The 15,038-nt window shown below is 41.0% G+C and overlaps 1 pseudogene; it reads right to left on the bottom strand.

The window, feature by feature from the left end:
* LOC102847813 overlaps nucleotides 1-12,355 on the bottom strand; it is a 177,341-nt pseudogene extending 164,986 nt beyond the window's left edge.
* Between the last annotated feature and the right edge of the window lie 2,683 nt (nucleotides 12,356-15,038).

Genomic DNA, 15,038 nt, shown 5'->3' on the forward strand with positions numbered 1-15,038 from the left:
TTCTGCACTTCCCACCACCTGGCAAATGTATTCCTTTGTTGTTTCTCCTTCAATCCCCAAGCTCCATGACGGCAAAGTCTGCTCTGGATCACAACTTACTATCTAGCTCTATCTATCTATCTATCCGGAAGCTCAGGTGGTTTAATGGTAAAAAGTTGCATTGTCAACTCAAAGGCTGTTGTTCTTCTTTTTATTATGTGCCGTCGACTCACCTGAGACTAATAGTGACTCTATGTACAATAGCCTTAAACCCTGCTCTATTCTGTGCCAATCTCATTGTCTCTGACACACCATCCCAGTCACTAAATCAATTCATTTCATTGAGGGTCTTCCTCTTTTGTGTTATCCCTCAGCCCTCCTATGCACGATGTCCCCTTTCCAAGAATCAGTCCTGCCTTGCAACATGTCCAAAGTATGTTAGACGAAGCTTCAGAATTCTTGCTTCCAAGGAGCAGCCTGTTTTCCTCTCTTGAGGATGAACCTATTTGTTTTCTTAGCAGTCCATGGTATATTCAGTACTCTTCTCCAGCACTGAAGCTCAAAGGCATCAATTCTTTTTCAATTATACCTAGTCATTGTCCAGCTTTCTGATGCATAACAAATGCAAAGATCATGGCCTGGATCAGGCACATCTTCGTCTCCAGACTGACATCGTTGCTCTTCAGTACTTTGAAGAGGTCTATAATAGCAGACATTACCAATGCAATTCATCTTTTGGTTTCCTGGCTGCCGGTACCAAGACTGTTATTGTGAAGCCAGACAAACCAAAGCAGTTTACAATCTCGATCTCTTCACCATCTATCATGATGCTGCCAATCAGCCCAGCGGTGAGAATCTTTGTTTTCTTGATGTTGAGGTTAAATCCATATTGAAGGCTACAATCCTTGACCTTTTGCAGCAAGCACTTCAGGTCATCCTCAGTTTCAGCAAGTAGGGTTGTGTCATCTGCATAATACAGATTGTTGGTGAGTCTACTTCCAATCCTGATGCCACATTTCTCCTCATAGAGCACAGCCTCCCAGATGATCTGTTCTGCATTTGGACTGAAAATGTATGGAGATAGGACACATCCCTGGAGTTCACTATTCCCAAGTTTGAACCATGCAGTGTTCCTTGCTCTGTCCTGACAACTTCTTCCTGGTCCAACTAAAGGCTTCACATAAACACAATCAAGTGTTCTGGGATTCCCATTCTTCACAGAGTCAGCCACAGTTTGTTGTGATTCATACAGTCAAATGCCATCACTTAGTCAAAGACACACAGACATTCCTCTGTTACTTCTGTTCTCAACCAAGGTCCATCTAAAATTAGCTATGCTATCCCTAGTACCACGGCCTCTTCTAAACTCAGCCTGCACTTCTGGCAGTTCCCTGTTGATGTGCTGTTCCAGTCATTTTGGGATAATCTCTGGCAGAATCTTGCTTGAATGTGATATCAATGATATTGTTTGATCATTTACATACTCTGTTTGTCTCCCTTCTTTGGAATGGGAACAAATATAGATCTCTTCCAGTCAGCTGGCCAGGTGGTTATCCTCCAGATTTCTTGGTTCAACTTGGTAAGCACATCTAGGGCAGCATCTGTTTGCTAAAATATGTCAAATGGTATGCTGTCAATTCCTGGGGCCTTGTTTTTTGCCAATTCCTTCAGAGCATCTTGGACTTCTTCCTTAATCACCACAGCAGGCTCTTGCTCATACATTGTTTCATTAAATTCTTCTGTGCCCACCAATTCCTTTTGGTATAATGACTCTGTATACTCTTTCCATCTTCTTTTAATGTTCCCTAGGTCATTTACGATTCTGCCCAAAGCACCCTTAAGTATTGCAATTTGAGGTTTAAATTTGTTCTTCAGTTCCTTCAACTAGGAAGAATTGGCCACCCACTTCTGAAATAGCAGGCCTTCAAAAACCCTATGTACAATAAAGTACACTTAGACTAGCAGATATGGCAACTGGGGCTGAGCCCTCAAGTATGGAAACACCAAGGGGGATGAACAGTTGTAAGCATACACTAATGATTGGGATATGGAATGTGAGAATCACGAATGTAGGAAAATTGGATATTGTTAAGAAAGAAATGGAACTCACAGGTTAGTGGTTTGACTCCAACAACAGCTCCACAGGAGAAAGATGTAGTCTCCTTCAGTGTGTTTGCTGCCCCTGAAAATCTGCTAGAAGGTTAAGCTATTGATTGGCTCTGACTCAACAGTACACAACACCCAAATACATAGCTATTGATCAGTTCTCACTCAACAAGTGCTTCAAGTCCTCCTCACTTTCATCAAGCAAGGTTGTATTATCTGCATAGCACAAATTATTGATGAATCTCCCTCAAATCCGGATGCCACACTCCTCTTCATAGAGTCGAGCTTTTCAAATCATTTTCTCAGCATACAGATTAAATAGGTATGGAGAAAGAATATAACCCTGACACACTCCCTTCTCAATTTTAAACCATGTAGTGCTCCCCTGCTCTGTTCTCAAAACAGCTTCCTGGTCCAGGTATAGGTTCCATGTAAGCACAATTAAGTGCTCTGGGACTCTGATTCTTCTCAATGTCAGCCACAATTGTTATGATCTGCACAGTGAAATGCCTTTATATAGTCAATAAAGCACAAATAGACATCTGGTATTCTTTATTTTCAGCCAGGATCTATCTGACTTCAGCAATGACATCTCTAGTGCCATGACTTCTTCTAGATTCTGCTTAAACTTCTGGCAGTTCCCTATTTATGTGATACATACACATACACACAGAGACAAGTATCTACAACAGTCCACGGGAGATATTAGGAGTGAAAGATTTTTAATGATTGACTCAATCAATCAGGCAATTAGGCAATTAAGAACCAACTGGTACTATATTATTTATTTATTTATTTATTTATTTATCTTTTCACAGTATTTTCTTCCTATTTAATTTTTTCCCCATTCATTCATTGTTGCACATTTTCCTCCCTGCCCACCTTTCCACCCCAGTTCACTTTTCTCTTTGAAAAGAAAAAAAATAAAATAAAATTCTTTCATTATTACACAATCTCACTCCTGCCCACTTTACTATGCATTTCTTTTTCTGGAATTTTGTCATGAAAATTCGTAATATATATTCCATTTAAATAGTTTCTCCCACATCTGTTGCAATGCAGTATCCATTATTTATCCTCTTTTTTCTTAGGTTCTGCCCAACTGTGATGACAGTCTCGCTTTACAACAGTGGCACTATGCAGTATTTGTCCTTTTGTGACCGAGATATTTCATTCAGCATAATGTCCTCCAGGGTCACCCATTTTGTATAATATTTCATGAGTTACTTGTTTTTCAGTGTAGCTTAGTATTCAATTGTGTGACTATACCATAGCTTCTCTAGCCATTCATTTGTTGATGGGTTTGTTGGTTGTTTCTAACTCTTTGCTATTGTGAACAAAGCAGCAGTAAACATGGGTATGCATATATCTGCTTGAGTGGCAGTTCTGCTTTCATTAGGGTATATTCCCAGTAGTGGAATTGCTGGGTAAAATGGTCTTTCTATTTCCATCTTTTTGAGAAAGTGCCATACTGCCTTCCATAGTGAAAGTGCACCATTTTACACTCCTACCAACAGTGAGTAAGTTTTCCAGTTTCTCCACAACCTAGCCAGCATATGTTGTTTGCTACTCTGTTAAATTTTAGTATTCTTACTGGGGTGAAATGATACCTCATTGTTGTTTTGATTTGCATATCTCTTAGAGCTAGGGATTTTGAACATTTCTTCATGCACTTGTTTGCCATTTTAATGTTTGCTTTGGTTAAGTGTTTGTTCATATCGTATGCCCATTTTACAACTGGATTCTTTACCTTTATTTTGTTGTGGTGCTCGAGTATTCTATAAATTCTAGATAGAAGTCTCTTAACAGACATGTCACTGCCAAATATTTTTCCCAGTCTGTGACTTCCTTTTTCACCCCTTTGGAGAAGTTTTTGGATGTGCATAAGGATTTGATTCTTAGAAGGTCCCATTCATCTATTTTATCCTCTCCTGGTTGTAGATTTTTCAGGATGCTTGAAAGACTGTTTATGTTGTCAATTAGGATGTCTAGCATTCTCCAATGCTTTTCTTTAGTAAAGTTTATAGTCCTTGGTTTTAGTCCTGGGTCCTTAATCCACTTTCTGTTGGTTTTTTTATAGAGAGTGAACTGTGGCTTGAGTTTTATGCAAATAGCTTTCCAATTTTGCCAACATCATTTGTTAAAAAGGCTGTTGTTTCCCCACTTAACTGATTTCATCTCCTTGTCAAAAATCAGTTGACCATAAGTGGATGGGCTGATTTCTGGGTTCTCAATCCTATTCCATTGATATATGTGACTGTCATTGTACCAGTACCATGCTGTCATGACCACCATGGCAATGTAATAGAGCTTGAAATCAGGGAGTGAGATGCCTCCTACCTTGTTTCTGTTTTTAAGAAGTTATTTGCTTATTTGGGTCTCTTTCCATTCCAAATGAAATTGGAGATTGCCTTTTTCATCTTGTTGAAGAATGGAATTGATATTTGTATTGGGATTTTATTGAACATGTAAATTGCCTTTGGTAGTATTGCCATTTTCACAATATTGAGTCTTCCTATCCATAAGCAAGTGATATTCTTCCATTTCTCCACGTCTTTTTTTGTTTCTTGTATTAATATTTTGTAATTTTCTTCAAATACATCCTTTGTTTTTCTGGTTCGATTTACTCCTAAGTATTTAATCTTGTTATTAGCTATTGTGAAGGCTGTTGTTCTTCTTAGCTCCAGCTCTGTACTCTCTTTGTCACTGTAGAGAAATCCAATTGATTTTTGTATGTTGATCTTGTATCCTTCACTTTGTTGAATTGGTCAACTATGTCCAACAGCTTTCTTGCTGAGTGTTCAGGGTTTTCTAAGTATACTATCATATCATCTGCATAGAGAGATTATTTTACCTCCTCTTTGCCAATTTGGATACCTCTTGTTTCCTTCTCTTGTCTTATTGCTATCGCTAAGACTTCCAATACAATATTGACTAGGAGAGGTGATAGTGGGCATCCTTGCCTAGTTCCTGTTCTCAAAGGGAATGCCTTTAACCTCTCTCCATTGAGGACAATGTTGGCTCTTGGGTTTGCCCTTATACTTTTTACTATTTGAAGAAATTGTCCTCTAATCCTATTTTGTTGAGTGTTTTAATCAAGAAATGGTGTTAGAGGTACTATATTCTTAGAAAAAGAGTCTTTTTTAGCTCCTTTTAGTGGGCTTATCATTTTTGCACCCACATAAATTTTAAAATAAATAAATAAAAATAGCCTAATTGTTGGTTTGAGGTTTTTTTTCAAATTAAACTATTTGATGTTCATTTAATTGTCCAAAGTCCAGAAGTGAACAAGTGACTTCTTCACCTCTGGAGGCCACATTTCCATAGTGGTAAGGAATTGTGTTACCAACACAAGGGAAAGTAGTTCTAATTCACCAGCTGCTCTGCGGGAAAAAGATGAATAATCTTCTCCAGTATGATTTACTACCTCTGGTCTGCTGAAGTGTCAGCTAGGAGTCAGTTCTAACTCGATGGTACTAAATAACAATAACAAATCTTTTCTTCCAATGAATATTCTTTCTAAATTTCTAAATTTAGCCGCTAAATAAAAACAAGGCCTTGCTTTTGTTAAATAACCCAGCTTAACACAGAGGAGAAAATTACATGCTTTAATGGTTTGTGACGATGAATCACAATATTCTTAATAAAAATTCCTTACTAATAGGAAATTAAACCAATTTGCCTTTTAACATTGCACCAGAAACATAATGTAATAAACAGCTATGTAAAAGAACCAGTTATAAAAAAATATGAGTATTTATGAATAAAGAAAAGTCACAGGGAAATTAAAACTCTAAGTCTTTATTTATACATTAAAAAGAAGACGAGGAGGCGAAATCCAATTACAGAAGGTTCAAATGAGATAATGGGAGAAGGTTTTTCTAGCTATTTAATTAGGAAGATCTGCAGATTAGGATACTTGTTTTGAAGCTTCCACGTGAATACAAATAAAGGTATTTCATTCAGCAATGTCAATCTAAGAGCATATTTGAGCATCATAATTGTGATAGATAGAACTGCCTTCTAAATAGAGTGGCAATACCACTTATTATATAGATGTCTTACATCTTTTGCTTTCCTGAAAAACTGTGAGCATGAATAACAACAGAATGACTGAGATAACAGAAGATATGTTGTGATCAACAAGTCTGCTGTTACAGAAAAGGTTGTCTCATGGTCTGGTTGAGGATGGTGATACAAACTAGAGTCAAAGACAAGAACAACTTGGAATGTGTAGTATAAAACCTACAGAATGACATGCTCCATTCTAAGTACACACCATTGGCACACACATGCAGTTTAGCACAACAGTTTAAGTAGTATGTAGTGTTTCTTATATTCTTAGTAAGGGATCTCTCAAAAAGTGAAATCAAATCTCATAGAAAAATAAGTTTGGAAGGGCACTGGCGGTATAGAAAGCTGTGCTGCTAACTCAAAGGTAAACTAGTGGCTTGTATCCAAAAATAGCTTTAAAGTGCTGGCTTGTATTTTCTCAAAGTGTTGTTGTTGTTATATGCCACTGAGTGGGTACATAACCCCAGAAGGTTTTCAGAGGCGCTTTATCAAAGAGGAAGAGAGTGCTCATCTTTCTCTCCTGAAGCAGTTGGTGGATTTGAACTGAGTGCCTTTGGGACTGCAATGCAGCTTCTTATCACTTACCAGGACACCTGCATTTCCAATAATTACATTCTCACACTAGCATTCAATATACTGAAAGTAAAGATGACCTTAGACCTTAGACTCAGATTCTGATCTTCATCAGTAATTTCTGAATCATTTATGTCCCAGACCCCTCATAAAAACTCTTAAAAAGCAATCTCCTGCTGGTTTCCATGTGTTGCAGGCACTGTTGCATAGACCCTCCCGTGCAAAAACGCATATAGTCCATGGGTAAAAAGGGACAATTACCAGCAGCAACCAGACAAATCTCCTCAAACTGAATGCCAACAAAACCTCACAGGGTTTTATCATTTATTTGTAGGCAACTCGTTGTCTTTTCAGATGGACTAAATTAATCCACTGGAGAGAATAACCTTCTCAGAGACACACCTTTACATAGAATGGACAGAAGCTTACTGTGTTTCTCCAGAGGAAAATTACAATTATGTTAAGAACAGTCTCACCCCTTTTCTGCCCCCACTCTTAACCCTGCTTTTCAAATTAGACCTCTGGAGAGGACACTTGGAAAACCAGTGCCATTTTTGACAAGCACTGGACAAAACTACTTACAAATTCCTTCACTTTTCCCTTCCAATCCACACATCACTTAATTTTATGATTTCCTTCCTTCCAAGGGAAAAAAGTATGACGTGGAAACTTTAATCCAAAAGAGACATTGTCTCTTGGAGATAGTTAAGTAACAACTGTACATTAAATGGCTTTATGAAATATCCTAAATAAAAACTATTATTATCTGCTCTTAACATTCACTTGCACTATATCTCAGGCTCTATTGACATAAATCAGTTTGTTGGTCAATACCACTGGCCAAAGTCAGACAGAGGAACCATTTCAGCCATCTGGAAATCTATTATCACAGGCTAATGCATCAACCTTTCACCTCCACCGATCTGGTTTCAGCTTCATCAGTTAAAAATGAATTTGTTAGTCTTGTCTTACCTACATTAAATATCCATTATGTTCATTTAGTCTAGTGAAACATCATCGGCCAAGTACAAGTCAACCTTGGGAGAAAAGCCCAGTCTTCTAGATGTGTTACCTTTGCTGGCCACTTACTCCTCACATTGGTCGACCCTGGACAAAACTATAAAGTAGGCAGAGCCAGTCTGAGCTTATTCTTTGTCTATAGGCAGTAATGTAGATTGGTGTAAAACGAACAGTGGAACAAGAAGACAAGAGACAGAAAAGAGAGAACAATCAGATGGAACAAGAGATGGAAGACCTCCATCTTGGTTCCAGTGGGCCTTGAGCAAGTCCTTACCCTCCTGTGGCTCTGTTTCTCTCTCTGTAATTCATTTACAAATAGGAAGGTTACTTTGTGTGCACCATCAAGTCAGAATGACTCATAGCTTACTCTCCCTTTTTAATCTATATGCAGAACAAATCATTCAGGAGGCTTGGCCTTAAGAGGAAGAATGTGGCATCAGGAGTAGAGGAAGACTCATGAGCAACCTACATTATACTTGATACAACCTTGCTTGCTGAAACTGAGGAGGACCTAAAGTGCTTGCTGCAGACAAGATCAAGGACTGTAATCTTCAATATGGATTGAAGCTCAACATCAAGAAGACAAAAGATTCTCATCACTGGGCCAATTTGGCAGCACCATGTTGGATGGAGAAAAGAGTGAGGTTGTTAACAGTTACAGTTTGCTCTGCTCTACAATCAACTCTCTTGGCACCAGCAGTCAGGAGGTCAAAAGACAAATTGCATTAGGTAAATCTGCTGTCAGGGATCTCTCTAAAGTACTGAGAAGCAATGATATCAATCTAGAGACTAAAACGCACCTGATCCAGGCTATGATCTTTCCAATTACTTGATAAGCATCAGAGAGCTGGACAATGACAAAAGATGACAGAAGAATAATAGATACCTTTAAGTTGTAGTGTTGTAGGAGAGTCTTGAACATACCATGGACTGCCAAGAAAACAAATAGGTCTGTGTTGGAGACAGTGAAACCAAATTTCTCCTTGGAAGCTAGGATTTTGAAGTTCCATCTCATATTCTTTGGTCATGTTTTCAGGAGGGGCCTGTCCTTGGAAAAGGACATCATACTAGAAAGAGTGGAGGGACGGTGCAGGAGAGGAAAACCCCAGATGAAATGGACTGACACGTAACTGGGTCAATGGGGGTAGGCGTATCAGAATCAGTGAGACTGGCTCAGGATAGAGCAGGGTTCAGAGTACATAGGGTCACTGAGTCACAGGGGACTCAACAGCACATAACAACAACAGGGTTACTCGTTTTCATTTTCTACCCTCAACTGCACTTTCCACACTTTTTCCACAAAGACCCTAAGGTATCTCAGAATAAAGGTCTGAAATACTGCATAGTGCCACTGCTGTAAAACAGGATTGACACTGGGCTTGGGGGGAGACTGAAAAAGATGGGATAAATTATGTATACTGCATTGATACAGATGAAGGAGAGAACTGTTTAAAAGGGGATATATGATTAGGTATTATTGTCATGAAAGGAGTCCAGAAAGAAGACTGCATAGTGGAGTGGACTTGGGAGGAGGATTGTATAATAATGTAAGAATTTTTCTTTTACTTTTCAAAGAGAAGAGCAAAATGGGGGAGGGGTGAGCAGGGAGAAAAGTGAAATAATGAATGAATGGAAATCCAAAGTTTCTGTAAACTTTCATGAAAATTAATAATAAAAAAAATTTGTTTTATAACATTTTGTCTTCCCACTTATACACACACAAAACTACAACAAAATACTACATTAGAATCTGCTTTTAACAACTTAAAGAAATCAAAGAAAGATTCTTTTTTTCTTTTACAAAAAAAAAGTCGAGGTTTCCTTCATATTTCCATTCAAGCAGGGAGGTTTGTCCCGTAGAGAGGTAACTTTCTAATAAGTTTCTTTACATTTTTTACCTTCTAAAAAAAAAAAAGGTGAAATGAGCAATGAGTGTCTACTGTTTGTTTTGAAGCAAGTTGGTAGAAAGGCAGAGGGCATATCAAGCAGGCAGAAAGGCTTTATTATTATAGACTGAGTTGTGTCCCCAAAAATATCATGCCCTGAGGCTAGAGCATGATTCTCAGTATTATAGAATTATTTTCCATTTTGAGATCTGATATTACTATCCTACATGTTATGTTTTTATGTACTATCGAGTCAGAAATGACTCAGCTGAAACACCAGTGGATTTTTAAAGGCAGTAAATAATAGCACAGTAGGAAATTGCCCATCTTTTTCCTGCAGAAGAGCTAATAGATTTGAACCTTGTACTTTCCAGTTGATGGCACAATTTTTTACTACTGGGCCACAAGAGCTCCCTATCCTGTGTAGTAAATATTAATCTCTGTGATGTTGATGAGTCAGGATTCATTGTAACCATATTAGTAGGTTAAGATAATATCTACAGTATTTAGAGATAGCTCACTTCCAAACCCCTTGCCATCAAGTCAGAACCAACTCATAGTTAACCATCCAGTGAGTTTCCCAAAGGCACGACTCACACAGGAGAAGATTGCCCACCTTTCTCCTAAAAACCTTTGAAGGATTAGAACCATCAGTGAGCTGCCATGCTTCAGTTAGCATCAAAACTCCCTACAGACCACAACTGCCAGAGCTCCCTCTTTTGAAATATAAAAGAGATTATCATAGGAATCTAATACCACCAAGAAAAAAAGAGCAAGATCCCTGAATTAATAAATCCCTACATCCAGAAAGAGGACTGAGGATGAGGACCTTCTGCCAAGCCAATAGAGACAAAAGGCTTTCCCCTGCAGCTGATGCACTAAATCCAGACTTGCAATACCGTGAACTGTGAAAACAAAAACCCTCACAGCTGGACCATATCATGATAGAAGACTATATCATGATAGATGGAAAAGATGAAAGAATTATTTCATTTTACTTGAATCCAAAACTAACACTCAGGATAGCAGCAGTAAAGAAAGAAGGGGGAGAGGAACACACCAACTTGTACAAATTTGCTGTCAAAGACATTTTTTTTATTGGGGAAAAACATATTGGGGGTACAAGGAGGTGAGGGTTGGGGGCAGAAGGGTGAGGATGGGCCAGGATGCAGTTGCAGAGCTGCACAGTTTGGTTGGTGGGGGGAGCAGGTGAAGGAAATAATGAGGGTCCAGAGGGGACCAGATCCTACAGAGGAATGACAAGCATTTTCCAATGGTAATTAAACCAACTGTCTTATTGATATGGGAATTGGATGCCGACTCTCTGGCTTCTTCATGCTGAACAGGGGCGTAGATGTAAAGGGGGGAAGGGAGGATGCTTTATCACCTTACTGATGGTCTTGGGTTAAAGCTGCTTGCCTTCTTGCTCTGTTAGAAGATATTTTCCTGTCATTTGCTCCCCTCTGGACTGCAAAGTGTTTTCCCAGGTGGGTCCAGTGGGGATGGCTGGTTGAACCCAGAGGCTCCATCCTCCTTTGCTTCCTTAACTGTCAGTTGTATTTCCTTTTTGGCACTGGCACTGGCACTGGGTTCGAGGTCAATTCTGGAGTAAAACTCAGAGTTAAGGTTACCTATAGGAAAGGGAGCAAACCTAAAGAGAACAAACTTGTGAGTTACAAATAGAAGGGCTTTGAGGGTGTTGCTTTCAGGTTTACTTGGGGGGAGGGTGGCAGAAGGTGGCCTAGGTAACATTGGATACCCTAGGCATTCTTTTTTTTTTTTCTCCTTCACCACCCAGGAGTCAGTCTGGGGACAATGGTACAAACTGGGGACTGAAGAGCTCACCCTGAGGGCTGCAACAGCTCACCCCGAGCCGAGGGTAGCCCGCCCCGAGCCGGAGGCCAAGGGCAGCCCATCCCGAGCAGGGCAACACCCCCAGGAGCTGGCTAGTATACTCCCCCTCCAATTGTCCCTACCCTGGTCTGGTCCCCTCACCTGAATAAGGACTCTGTGGTCAGGGATAGTGTTTCCAATTCCAGTACTGCCACTTTTACCCCCCCCCATAAGTGGTCATACTATATTTTGAAGTAGGTGTCACTGCCCTCCCCCTTTATATATGATAAAGGGAACCTGAGAATTGTGAACAGACTCCTACCAGGTCTAACCATCTTTTGGCAGAAGCATTCAACAGAACAAAATATGTAGTGCATTTAGGATGTCGGTCCTCTTGTGCATGCTGCCACTGTTAAGGTCATCAGACTCACAGTGACTTTCAGCAATCCATTGCATAGGTAATCATCTTCTTTGGCCTGTCCAATGCATAGGTAATCATCTTCTTTGGCCTGTCCAATGCATAGGTAATCTTCTTCTTTGGCCTGTCCAATGCATAGGTAATCATCTCCTTTGGCCTGACTAATGCATAGGTAATCTTCTTTGGCCTGTTCAATGCATAGGTAATCATCTTCTTTGGCCTGTCCAAGGAGACCCAAACCTGCAGATGGTGGTCATGCATCCCATCCCCCACCTCCTACACAGGTGGCCAGTGGGGTGTGCGCCCCACCCCCAGTGCAGGAGGCCTGCGGGAGGCATGCGGCCCCCCCAGCACAGGCGGCCATTGGGGGGCGCGCCACCCCACCCCACCGCACGGGTACTTGGCTGGTGTGCGGCCCGTCTTGTGTGGGCGGCCGGAGGGCGCCTGCTTCCCTCACAGCCGCCATCCTGGCTCCAAGAATTCTCTCCAGACCAAGTCCACCTTGCGGCAGTGTGGTGGCTTCACTGTACCAGTCTTGAGCAGGACCGGTGCCCAGCATCCATCCTGGGTGAGGGAATCCATTCATTCTGGCTGTGGAAGCCTCATGGAGCTGCAGTGGCTGTGCGGCACAGCGAGGGCTCTGGGTGGGGGGGAGCCACAAGACTCACCCATTTCTCCCTGGGAATCCTTGAATTCCTGTTGTTGAGCCTCGATCTTCACTGAGGGCCAGTCATCAACTGTTTAAGTGTTCAATTATCAATAAGCCGAAGTCTGTGGAAGGCCATAATGGCCCTGCTTTAAGAGGTTCGCTGCTCCCGCAGCTCACCACGCTGTCTCTGCCTCTGCCGCCATCTTGGATCTCCGACTTACATAATTCTATCCAAAGACATTTTTAAATAGCTAAAAAATAAAGATGTCAGTTTTAAAGACCAAGGTGCACCTGATCCAAGCCCTGATACTTACAATTGCTTTATAAGCATACAAAAGTTGGACAGTGAATGAGAATTAAGAGTACTGACCATCCCTTGGACTCCCAAAAGAAGCAGCAAATCTGTCTTAAAGGAAGTCCAATTAGGCTGCTCCTTAAAGGATGCTAAAACTTCATCTTACATATTTGGGGCATGTTGTCAGGATGTATGTGCAAACCCTCAACAATGGTGCTTGAGCATCGTGGAGATTGTGAGGCTGGCACAGCACGAGTAAAGTTTTGACCTATTGTTCATAAAGCTGCTATGAGTCATAGTTGATTAGATGTCACCAAACAACAACAAACTGTGAGAAAATATATTTGTTTGTTAAAGCATCCCCCTTCCAGTTGTCCTTTGCTATTTTTCTCTTTAAGTCTTCTGAGAAATAATCTAGTTTGTAAAACATGGATTAGGAATGTATGTGTTGGAAAACAGAGGTAAGGTAGAAATGAGGCATTTGGAGAGTTTTGTAGCTTTTGTCCAAAAGCCCTGCCCTCCTGGGATGACTTCAACAACACAGGTTCTTCTTAGAGCCATATAATTAGTCAGGAATATCTCACAGAGAGATGCTTATAAAAAGAGTTCAACTTTTTAAATGTTTTTGAATGTTCAACTTGAACAGAACCCAACCAGATGAAGAGAAGATGATGCATGCTGGAAGCTAGGGGAGACTGCTGCAACCTGATGGCTTACTCCGGACTGCACTTTGCTGATGAATGTACAGATTGAACAAGGGGATCCTTCAGCAAAAGGGATGAACTTGATCCCTCGGAATACTTAGCAAGTCAGCAAATGGCCATCTAGAAGGTGGATAGTGGGCATGAGGCTTGTAAGTAGCTGCCTTACATGCTTTCAAGAAAGTAGTTGTTGGTGGGATGATTGTAAGGGCGGGGGGATAAACCTACAGTAAAAAAGAAACTTGATAAAAGACTCTATAGAAAGTAAAGTACCTCTTCTTCTCTGAGAAAACACTAAAAGGTGGATGACGCCAGTGTAGCGGGAGCCTGTGACGGTTTCCGTGGAGGGTTCGGTAGCAGTCTGCAGAGTCAGGGCCACAGAGCTCGAAGAGGCAAAGCCGAGGACAAGCAGTGGCTCCCTGTCACCAAACTGGGCCGCCTGGTGAAAGATATGAAGATAAAATCATTGGAGGAGATTTATCTCTTCTCTCTGCCCATCAGGGAGTCTGAGATCATCGACTTCTTCCTGGGCATGTCCCTCAAGGATAAAGTGTTGAAAACCATGCAAGTGCAGAAGCAGACACGTGCTGGCCAGCAGACCAGGTTCAAGGCCTTTGTCGCCATCAGAGACTATAATGGCCATGTTGGCTTGGGCGTCAAGTGCTCCAAGGAGGTGGCTACTGCTATCCGTGGGGCCTTCATCCTAGCCAAGCTTTCCATTGTCCCTGTGCGGCGTGGCTACTGGGGGAACAAGATCGGCAAGCCTCACACCGTTCCCTGAAGGGTGACTCGGCACTGTGGCTCTGTGTTGGTGCATCTGATCCCTGAGCCCTGAGGCACTGGAATCATCTCGGCCCCTGTGCCTAAGAAGCTGTTGATGATGGTTGGAATTGATGCCTGTTACACCTCAGCCAGGGGCTGCACAGCTACCCTGGGCAACTTTACTAAGGCCACTTTTGATGCCATCTCAAAGACCTACAGCTATTTGACCCCAGATCTCTCGAAAGAGACGGTGTTCACTAAATCTCCCTACCAGGAATTCACAGATCATCTTGTAAAGACTCACACCAGAGTCTCCGTGCAGAGGACTCAGGCTCCAGCTGTGGCCACCACATAGTGGATTTTCTATAACAAATAAAGTGAATTAAATTCTAAAAAAAAGGAAAAAAAATAATGTACTTACAGGAAACACAATGTATATGAATGATAAAAATACTATTGTTGTTGTTGTTAGGTGCCATTGAGTTATTGAGATACTAATTGCCTTGTTTTAATTAACAGGTGTGGCCCTTGATGCACTCACCACTCTATGCCAGGAAATTTGAAGGACGGCTGTCTGGCCAATGGATTGAAAGAGGTCCATATTTGTTCCCATTCCCAAGAAAGGTGATCCAACTGAATGTGGAAATTATCGAATAATATCATTGATATCACATGGAAGGAAAATATTGATGCAGATCATTCAAAAATTGGAACAGTACATTGATAGGTACCCACCAGAAGT

Source organism: Elephantulus edwardii, unplaced genomic scaffold (assembly GCF_000299155.1).
Source record: "Elephantulus edwardii isolate Elephantulus edwardi_28Jun2011 unplaced genomic scaffold, EleEdw1.0 scaffold00244, whole genome shotgun sequence".
Lineage (NCBI taxonomy): Eukaryota > Metazoa > Chordata > Mammalia > Macroscelidea > Macroscelididae > Elephantulus > Elephantulus edwardii.